The sequence below is a fragment of the Eumetopias jubatus genome, unplaced genomic scaffold, assembly GCF_037043125.1.
Source record: "Eumetopias jubatus isolate StellerSeaLion01/CBP00866 unplaced genomic scaffold, mEumJub1_p1.0 scaffold_1, whole genome shotgun sequence".
NCBI classification, from domain to species: domain Eukaryota; kingdom Metazoa; phylum Chordata; class Mammalia; order Carnivora; family Otariidae; genus Eumetopias; species Eumetopias jubatus.
In genome coordinates, this window is record NW_028274807.1 from 211,753,600 (window position 1) to 211,764,694 (window position 11,095).

Below are 11,095 nucleotides of genomic sequence, written 5' to 3' on the forward strand. Positions count from 1 at the left end.
AGATTCCAAGGAGTTCTGTGCCAGGAACTGGGGACAAAGACCAAATATTTTTCCATAGAGACAAAAGCCAGCCTTCCATCTACAAAAATATTCTCCCCATGTCGCTCTCAGAGAGCACACAGAACACACCCCAGAAAGTAAGTTCTGCTTAAAAACACTCCATAGAGCCTGCTTAGTACAGAAATTTAACTTCAAACCTAAGATAGCATTGATTTAATAGTCAAGTGTAATATTACTCTGCCCATTTTATAGATGTTGAAGTGAACTCAGAGTTAAGTTAGTTAATAAATGACAGGAACTAAAACACAGGACAGTAGGACTTAATACAAAAGCTATTTGACTTGAAAGCCATGATTAACCACTTTCTTAGACATGAATTAGGGAGGAGTCAGGATTTCTAGTATACCCAGTATTTCATTCCCTTTCAGTCATTGCAGAAGCCTAGACCCAAGGCAGACGACAGAATCCTGAAAAGGAAGGTGTTCCAGAGATGAGTTTCCTCAAGGCTCACTTCATGTCCCTGTTCCTTAGGCTGTAGATGAAGGGGTTAATCATGGGAGTGACCACCGTGTACATTACTGAGGCTACTGCTCTCCTCCTGGAGGAAAGAGAAGCTGCTGAACTAAGGTAGACTTCAACATAAGTCCCATAGAATAAGAAAACAATGGACAGGTGAGACCCACAGGTGGAAAAGGCTTTGAACGTTCTACCAGTTGATGGGATTCTCAGGATGGAGAAGAAAATTCGAGTGTAAGAGAAACTTATCCCTGAGAGTAGACCAACCCCCAGCAGGCTGGTCACTAAATACACCAGAATGTTATTGATGAGTATCAGAACAGACAAGTTTGAGGATCTGAGCAAGCTCACAGAAGTGGGAGATTTTCATCTGTGTAGGACAGTTGCAACACCATCAGACTGTGGAGCAGGGCGTTCTTAATGCTAATGAGCAAGGAGAGAAGAAGCAGCAGGCCACAGAGGTGGGGGTTCATGATGACCACGTAATACAGAGGATGGCAGATGGCCACATGGTGGTCATAAGCCATCACCATTAGCAGGAAATTGTCCATACATAGAAAAGCCATGAAAAAATATACCTGAGTGAGGCAGGCTGCATAGGTGATGGCTTTGCTCTCTGTCTGGATGTTCACCAGCATCTTGGGGACTATAGTGGTGCTGAAACAGATGTCTACAAAGGACAGGTTGAAGAGGAAGAAGTACATGGGGGTGTGGAGGTAGGAGTCAGACCTGACTGCCAGGATGTTGAGCAGGTTCCCCAGCACGGTGACCAGGTACATGGTCAGGAACAGCCCAAAGAGAAGAGGCAGCCATTCTGGATCCTCTGAGAGACCCAGGAAGATGATTTTTCCAAATGTATAACCTGTCTGGTTATACATTTCTTCTGTCTGGTTTTCGGATTCCATGTTGTTGATGTGTCTGCTGAGTTAGAGACCATGAGTTAGTTACAGTGAAACAGACACACAGACATCCCTTGTTGGAAAGAAGTCTTTTATCTTTTGCTTTAAAATCTTGTAATATTTACACAATTCTTCCCATCAGATTCCTTTACTCCAAGTAAATTTTGAGTGACTTCTATGTATCACTCATTTTTCTAATGCTAAAATTAAGAATGAAAACAAGTGCTGTTTTATTTATTTATTTATTTATTTATTTATTTATTTATTTATTTTTAAGAACTCTCATGCCTCCATGCCATTTTAAAATCTAGGGTTAAATTCTGGTAGTTTCTTCAAACTATTAAACTTTGTTAGATGACTTTACTTTCTCAGAAAATTTTAATTGTGTAGTTAACTCTGTACTGGGTCTGCTCATAATTACAAATCTCAGGTAATCCTGGAAATTATCATCTGACATTTTCTACTGCCTCCATGTGAGAAATAACACTATTAACTTATTTCTTTAAATATTCTGTATCTTACAATTACATCAAATCATTCTATTAGGACCTGCGTTTCAAAGGAATTGCTTTTGCCAGACTTGTGATTTGTCATTTGTCATCAGCCTACAGTGAATGAGAGACATTCTAAGAAAAGGCTGAATGAGTCTCTCTCTTGTGTCTGTTGAAGAAATGTCACATCCAGAGGGGAAATTCTTGTCTGTTCCTTAAAACAAGAACAGCTAATGCTTTTTATGAACAACTGGTTATTTTCTCTAATAATCACATTTTTTTCTTTTCCCTTTTCTCCCTCTCTCCCTCCCTCTGTCTCTTCCTTCCTTCCTTCCTCTCTTTCTTTCTCTCTTTTTCTTTCTTTCTCTTTCTTCTCTCTTTTCTTTCTTTCTTTCTTTCTTTCTTTCTTTCTTTCTTTCTTTCTTTCTTTCTTTCTTTCTTTCTTTCTTTCTTTCTTTCTTTCTTTTTCTCTCTTTTTGCTTGTAAGCTTATAGCCAGATATATGGGCCATGTCTAGAAACTGAGAAAGTGATTTTATAGCATATTTCTTTTTTAAAAAAGATTTTATTTTAAAGTAATCTCTACTCCCAATGTGGGGTTCAAATCCACAAACCCAAGATCAAAGGTTGCATGCTCCACCAGGTGCCCATATAGCATATTTTTTTGACTGATTTTTTCTTTTTTCTTTTTTTTTTAAGATTTTATTTATTTATTTGAGAGAGAAAGAATGAGAGACAGAGAGCATGAGAGGCAGGAGGGTCAGAGGGAGAAGCAGGCTCCCTGTGGAGCAGGGAACCTGATGTGGGACTCGATCCCGGGACTCCAGGATCATGACCTGAGCCAAAGGCAGTCACTTAACCAACTGAGCCACCCAGGTGCCCGACCGACTTTTTCTTAATAGCCACCCTCTAGGATATGTCCAAATAGCAATGATTTTGTAATTATCCCCCACCTTTCAAGTACTCTTTAGTGCATTGATTTTGTGCATCTTTACAGAGCAGTCTTCCCATGGGTGCCAGCACGGGTCCAGTACATCCTTGTAGGATACTTCAATGGCATTCTACCCATGAAACTACAAAGTCCTCAGTGGCATTCAAGTTCCTTCATTATCTGGCCCCTGTAATAATTACATATGGGATGATGTACTCTCAGCAATAGCCACCTCATAAAAGTGACACTCCACATCATGGTTGAGTCAAGAAATCTTGAAAAGTGAATAATTCTAGGAGCTGGTATGCAAATACATTATTGATAAAAATGTATCATTTCCTGCTTTAACCAAAACCAAACTATCTTAGGAAGGATACATATTCATAGCAGAAGTAGAGGGAGGATGGAATGCATGGAGTCTTGAGAGAACAAAATGTGTAAGTGAGCATTTTTTTCCTTGGCCCCCTTCCTGCCTAAGTGGGGGAGAGAACTGTTGAACCAGCCAATGCTAACATCCAGGCCACTTGATAGAATCGCAATCCACAGGATGGTTTATAAAGCAAGGGTGGGAGGACATTAGTTTATTCATGAAAGAGAGAAGTTGAGCACAGTTCAAAGGACATTTATATCCTTCAAATGAATAAGATGGTATGTGCATTAAACAAGAAAAGATCTCAGTGCTAGGGACATAGTGAGTAGTCTAGACATATTGGCTATAATTATTGCTGTTGTTACTATTCTGATTAATAACAGTATAGTGATTATACTAATCTTTACACTTGATCTTAGCCAAAAGGCCAAGGAGCAATGTAGTAGTCTTTACAGAAGAGAAAATGTTGAGCTTGGTTTAGGATATTCCCTTTCCCCTCGATTTCCTGACACACAGACTGTTACCTTTCTCAATAGTCACTATTGCAGAAACATGAATGGAGGTTATACATTTGGAAAATTTTAAAATTCACGAAAGAGAAAGAGTCTTTATAATTATTCTGTGTTAAAATGTTGAAGGGTTTCATAAAAAATATTAAAAATAGAATTGCCATATGATTCAGCAATTCCTCATCTGAGTATATTCTCAAAAGAATTGAAATGAGGGTCTCAAAGATATATTTGTTTACCCACGTTCATAGGAGCATTATTCACAATAGCCAAAATATGGGAGCAATCCAAGTGTCCACTGACAAATGAATGGATAAACAAAATGTGGTGTATCTATACAATGGAATATTAAATACTATTCAGGGTCAGAAAGAGATGACATTCTGATACCTGCTACAACATGGATGAACCTTGAGGACATTATGTTAAGTGAAATAAGCCAGTCTCAGAAAGATAAATACTATAGGATTCCACTTCTATGAGGTTCCCAGAGGAGTCACATTTACAGAGACAGAAAGTGGAATTATGGGTGATGGAGCTGGGAGAAGGGGATGGAGAGTTAGTGTTTAAGGGGGACAGAGTTTCAGTTTTGCAAGTTAAAAGAATTTCTGGAAATGGATGGTGGGGATGGCTGTACAACAATGTGGATGTACTTAATACTACTGAATCGGACACTGAAAAATGGTTAAAATGGTACCTTTTATGTCATGTGTATTTTACTATGATTAAATAATTAAATTACTATGATTAAAAATAAATTAATAAAAAGCGTTGAAGAAACTTTTTTCTGATTTGCTTTATTATGCTCCTGTCCTTCATGGTGCTTTGAGAAATCAATTGCCCCTCATTTCTCACACTTCATGGGTGTTCTTGGGGAACACAGCCCCGGCAGATGGATGAAATAGGCAAAGGGGAGGAGTGTATGGGTGGTGCAGTCAGTTAAGCATCCAACTCTTGGTTTTGGCTCAGGTTATGATCTCAGGGTAATGGGTTGAGCCTGAGTCAGGCTCTGCACTCAGCAGGGAGTCTGCTTGCAAATTCTCTCTCTCCCTTTCCCTCTGCCCCTCCCCACACTCGCATGCACTGTCTCTAAATAAATAAATATTAAAAACAAAAGAAATAGGCAAAGGGGATTACGAAGTACAAACTTCCATTTATAAAAGAAGTAAGTCACGAGGATGAGAAGTACAGTATAGGGATTATAGTCAATAATATTGTAATAACTTTGCATGGTGAAAGATGGTGACTGTATTTACCATGGTGAGCATTTTTTAATGTATGTAATTGTCAAATCACTATGTCATACACCTGAAACCAATGTAATATTGTAGGTTGACTATACTTCAATTAAAAAAAACCTACACAGATCTCTGTTTCCTACCCAAGAATTTCCAGTTGACTAGGTCTGGGGTGGGGTCCTAGTATTTGCATTTCTTTTTTTTTTTTTTTAAGATTTTTATTTATTTATTTATTTATTTGAGAGAGCGACAATGAGAAACGAAAAGAGAGCACATGAAAGCAGGGAGGGTCAGAGGGAGAAGCAGACTCCCTGCCGAGTAGGGAGCCTGATGCGGGACTCGATCCCAGGACTCCAGGATCATGACCTGAGCCGAAGGCAGTCGCTTAACCAACTGAGCCACCCAGGCGCCCCTAGTATTTGCATTTCTAATAAATTCCAAGGTGATGCTGATACAGTTGGGTGGAGTGGGGGACCACACTTGGAAAACTGTTGCTGTAGAAGTTTCTAAAGCATGGTGTAGAATGAGCCCATCTGTTGGATTCAATCCAATCAAAGCCAATGAAGGAAACCCATGAACATGCTTGAGTTTTTTTAAGATTTTATTTATTTATTTGTCAGAGAGACGGAGAGAAAGCACAAGCAGGGGGAGCGGCAGGCAGAGGGAGAAACAGACTCCCTGCTCAGCAAGGAGCCCGGATGCGGGACTCAATCCCAGGACCGTGGGATCATGACCTGAGCCAAAGGCAGATGCTTAACCGACTGAGCCACCCAGGCATCCAGAGCTTTTGTTTCTTATGTGGGTAATAGAAATGAGAATATAGTATCTACATTCCAGGAATGCACATGAGAAAGAAAAAGCAAAGCACACGGCAGAATGTTTATTCATTTGCTCATATTATTTATATTACTATCACTGGAACTTGAGAAGATCTTGACATGATTCCTCACTTTGAGTGGCATGTATTGGAGGGTGTAGGGGAAAAGGAAAAGAAGATAAAGGAGGAGGAGGAGGAGGAGGAGAGAGAGAACAGCTATGGGGCAACACCCGTGAGTTGTGAGGGAAGATCATTTTGAAAATTCTACTAGGAGCCTTGATTACATGAAGGGGCAAGTCACCTGGGGAGACTGGTTTCCTTCCCTTGAATTTCAGTGCTTCCCTCAAAGGATTGGGTTTAAAACTAGCAAGGTGAGGCTAGAGCAAAGAGGTCCCCTCCTGTTCTACCTGGGAAATAAAGTGGTACATCGGAGCAGCCTGGAATCCTTAGAGAAGTTTAGAAAGTACTGATTCATTTGAGTAGGGAATCAGTCCTTGCAAACTTAGGTGAGAAAAAGATGTCAGCAGAATCAGGAGCAATTGTGAATCTAGGGCCAGGGGACTTGGAAATATGCCAAATAGTTCATGAAAAATCGGGAGTGCCTTTAGACAGCTATTCTCAATCTGACCATGCATCAGACTCACCTGAAGGGGTTCTTAAAAACTGGTTTGGTGGGTGCCACCCCAGAGTTTCAGCATGTCTAGGTGAAGACTGAGAAAAGTGTATTTCAAAGAACACCCCAGGGAATGATACTTCAGGTGAAACCAGCTGCATCATTTTCAGGTCCTGGGGCAAAATGAAAATATGGGGCCCCCAGTTCAAAAATTTCAAGACAGTGACAGCAAAGCATTAAACCAAGAGTGGGGTTCTCTGCGACTGTCCATGTTGTACACATATTAACCCAGCCCAGGCTGCTGGTCTGGGGACATTTTAAGAACCACTGCTTTAGACTTCCTACTTAATTAACCTAAGACTACCCCTACATGGGAATAATAATAATAATAATAATAATAATAATAATATAATATAGTAAATTACTCTTTTCTCCAGAACTTACAAGGGATTTCTGTATCTCCAGGTTCGTCCCACAGAAGGCCACAGGTGTTGAGTTTCTCCCCAGGATGTGGATGTTGAAGACAAATTGGACTTTGGGAATTTCAAGGAGACGGTCTTGTGTGGAGTTTCTGGACAAGACACATTCTCTAAGAAGTGACACAGTGTCTTCCTTCCTGGTCTGGTAGGTGTGAGATTGTGTTGATAGGAGACAGGCAGTCTATTCACATTTTTTCTGTCCCTAGAGGCCTCATTTCCAAAGCTCCTCATTAGCCAAATTGTTCTCTCTCTTTTAAAGACTATATTTGAGAGAGAGAGAGAGCACGTGTGCACAAGTCGGGGGAGGGGCAGAGGGAGAGGGAGAAGCAGACTCCCCGCTGAGCTGGAAGCTTGGCGAGGGGCTCAATCCCAGGACCCTGGGATCATGACCTGAGACGCTTAACGACTGAGCCACCGAGGTACCCCTCCAGGAGGCAGGTTGCCAAACCCCAGTCATTCCTGATTGTCTTCATGGTTGTTGCCAATACTCTCATTGACTTGAAAGCAACTCTTAATTGGCAAAGTTTGACTCACCACAATCCTAAGCAATTTTTTTTCTAAGCCAATGTTTTTTGTGTGTGTGTTGGCAATATATTTTCTTATATGTATGAAAATATGTAGTATTTAAAATGCTCTCTGCATTCTATTTTGGAAACACTAATGATTGCATCTCTACAGCTTCCGGATTTTTGCCTTAGCAGCACCTGCTCAAGTAGGTCTGCTCTGACTCTGGTCCTGGGAAAGGGTTCTTGATTTGGGGCTCTCCTGCACCATGGCTAGTCATTGATGGCACTCATCTACAACTGTACTGAGATGCAGGATCCTGGCCATGGTTCAAATAAAGCCCTCTTCGTGCTGTAAGCTACAGCTCCAAGAAAACAAGGAGTTGTCAGTTTTGGCTCACCATGACCCAAATAAGAGCTGATTAAGTATTACTGGTATGAGCCAAGAAATTGTCTCAACCTATGAGGTAGGTGCCATTATTATACCCATAATAGAAATGAAGAGACCAGGGATTAGAGGCAATGGTTTGCTGAGAAGTTGGTAAAAGGTTCTGATTTGTGGCATTGGCAGGTTTCTGTAGTGTAAATTCTCCCACCATGATTTCACTCCACTAATGGGCAGTCATTGAAGGCAGAGTTGGAAGGAGACTGAGTGGTCAGCTGGGCAGAGGGGACTTGGCTCCCCACGGAGAGGGAGTCTCTCTTCTGCCAACTCTCCAAACTTGTTCATGCCTGGAGACCTCCATACCGGCATTTCTCTTTGGAAATGTCTTCTCCCAGGTGTTCCAATAGTTGGCACCTGTAATTCATGTTGGTGAATTTCTTTTTAAAGGGCACTTCGAAATTAGTAAGGGAAGACTTTCTTAAGGGGGACTCTTGCAACAGGAAGATCTGCAAAGTGTATGGCAGAACAGGGGAGGGGTGGGTGAACAAAGCTTTAATATGCAGAGGCTGGTAGCTGGGGAAAGGGAAAGAGGGATGTATCTTGAAACTCAACAGCCTGCATTAAATATTGTACTAACAGGAAAGATGAGGCAGGAATGTTCACGTGTTGCAGACACGTAGGGGGAGGGTGGGAATCTGGACCTGATGTGGAGCAAACAAGTTATAGTGGGGGAAGGTCACATAAAATTTAGGGCCCAGCTGTCTCCGTCAATTTAGCCTAAATTATGTCAAGCACAAAATTTGATCAGTCTTGTCAAGGTCTCAGCTGGAACATTAGCTCCTCAAAGGGTGCCTGTGTTGCATCAAGTATCCCTTATTAAAAAAAACCCGAAAACCAAAAACCCACAGTTGCTAATTAGGGAAAAAAAGAGATCCTGTCTTCACCCACACCAATCACTCACTATCCCTTTACCATTTACTTCTTTTCTAACATTTGTCATCTTCCTTACTTGATTTTTCTGTATAATTGTGTGTTGTTTTTCTACATTCCTGATATTTAGAATCGTGCATGGTATACAGTAGGCACCAATAAATATTTATTCAGTGAATGAATGAATGAATGAATTATAAAATACCCTGCAAATAGATGCTGCAATTTGGACTTTAATAGGCAGTGAATCACCCTGTTGAGATTTCTGAGTCCTTTTTCTTTCTGGATATTCAGGAAATACCAAGTAAGTGGAATTAAGGTCATCAGGGCGTATTTTGGGTTATCAATAATCCGATACAAAGTGCACGATGTAAGTCTAATTGAGGAGACCAGGGTGTGTCTTTTAATCCCTTTGTCCTTTCAATCGCATTGCTAGATAAAAGTCAGTGACCTTGTGTGTTTCTCCAGACCAAAAGCATCCTGTAGCTCGGAAATATGTGAATAGCCTCCTGGCTCAAACTCTGACCTCGCTGACCTACGGATTTCTGTGTGTCTTGGTGAGTAATTGTGGCAGGGGGTTCCCCTCTTCCCTTCATTTTGTAAGAGAATTTTTAATTTACAGAATGTTTGCTCTTTTTAAGATTTTATTTATTTACTTGAGAGAGAAAAAGCATGAGTGGGGGGAGGGGCAGAGAGAGAGAAGCAGGCTCCCCACTGAGCAGGGAGCCCTGTGTGGGACTCCCGGCATCATGACCTGAGCTGAAGGCAGATGCTTAACCGACTGAGCCACCCAGGTGCCCCACAAAGATTTTTTTCAGAGAGGGGGGCGGGAGAGGCAGAGGTAGAGGGAGAGAGAGAAGCTGAAGCAGAGTTAGAGCTGAGCACAGAGCCAGATGTGGGGCTCAATCTCAGGACCCTGAGACCATGACATGAGCTGAAATCAAGAGTTGGATGCTCAACCAGTTGAGCCACCCAGGCGCCCCATCTCCCCCATTTAAAAACAGTCCTCACCCACTGCCTCATTGGACAGTCTCTCCTCTGCTGCCCTCCTCCTGCTGCCTTGCAGTGTATTCAGTAAGCTTCTATCTCCTTTGTTCTGCATCTGGTGAATCCTTTCACCACCCATGCCATCGACTTCTGCCCAATCGTCCCCCATATTTGGGGGGCCCCCATCTGATCAAGATACCCCAGTTAGGCACCACACTAGAGTACAACTAGGCAATTAGCTGGGCTGTGGTGGGGCCAGGCATGGGGAGAGCATTTTTTTTAAAGATTTTGTTTATTTATTTGAGAGAGAAAGAGAATGAGAGAGAGCACGAGAGGGAAGAGGGTCAGAGGGAGAAGCAGACTCCCTGCTGAGCAGGGAGCCCGATGTGGGACTCGATCCTGGGACTCCAGGATCATGCATGACCTGAGCCGAAGGCAGTCGCCCAACCAACTGAGCCACCCAGGTGCCCATGGGGAGAGCATTTTAGCAGGATGGCTCTGCCCATTGCAGAACTCCGGGACAGCAAAGAGCTCAGAGTGTTCTGGGAACTGAGCAAGACAGGACAGGGCTGAAAACAAAGCAAGAGAGGAGGAAGGTGAGCTGGATGGTAAGATCTTTGAACCTAGATAAGGATTTGATTCTAAGGCTGGTGGGAAGCCATTGTGAGTTGGGGTGGCCCACAGTTAGATTGGTTTAGCTTAGAAGAGCTGGATGCATAGTGAGGTTGGAGGGCCGGAAGGACAAGCTTGAGGGAATGGAGACAAGATTAAGGATTAGTAGTGGGGTTTAGGAATGGATGATGGCACTCTAGACTCTTGGTTTCATTTTTTTTTAAATGATTTTATTTATTTTGGGGGGAGAGAGAAAGAGTGCATGAGCACAAGCAGGGGGAGCGGCGGAGGGAGAGGGAGAAGCAGACTCAATGCAGGACTCATCCCAGGACCCTGAGATCATGACCTGAGCTGAAGGCAGACACTTAACCTGAGCCACCCAGGCGCCCCCAGACTCTTGGTTTCAAAGTGGAATGAGCGAGGATGTCGGGGACAGATGGAAGGTGGAATGGATTCTTTGGAGACTCATTTCTTTTTTTTTTTTTTAAAGATTTTATTTATTTATTTGAGAGAGAGAGAATGAGAGATAGAGAGCACGAGAGGGATCTTAGAGGGTCAGAGGGAGAAGCAGACTCCCTGCTGAGCAGGGAGCCCGATGCGGGACTTGATCCCGGGACTCCAGGATCATGACCCGAGCCGAAGGCAGTCGCCCAACCAACTGAGCCACCCAGGCGCCCCATTTCTTCACCTGGAATTCTGGGCACTTGATGTGGCCAGAGATGTTCCAGTGACAGGGTACAGTGTTACTAAGAAAAGGCCCCTCTTGTACTTTTGAACATTATAGTCTAGGGGAAGAGAAAGAATGTAAGTAAGCAA

At 42.5% G+C, this 11,095-nt stretch overlaps 1 pseudogene; it reads right to left on the reverse strand.

Moving 5' to 3' along the window:
- Positions 1-441: 441 nt before the first annotated feature.
- LOC114204220 (olfactory receptor 7G3-like) lies at positions 442-1,421 on the reverse strand (annotated as a pseudogene).
- Between the last annotated feature and the right edge of the window lie 9,674 nt (positions 1,422-11,095).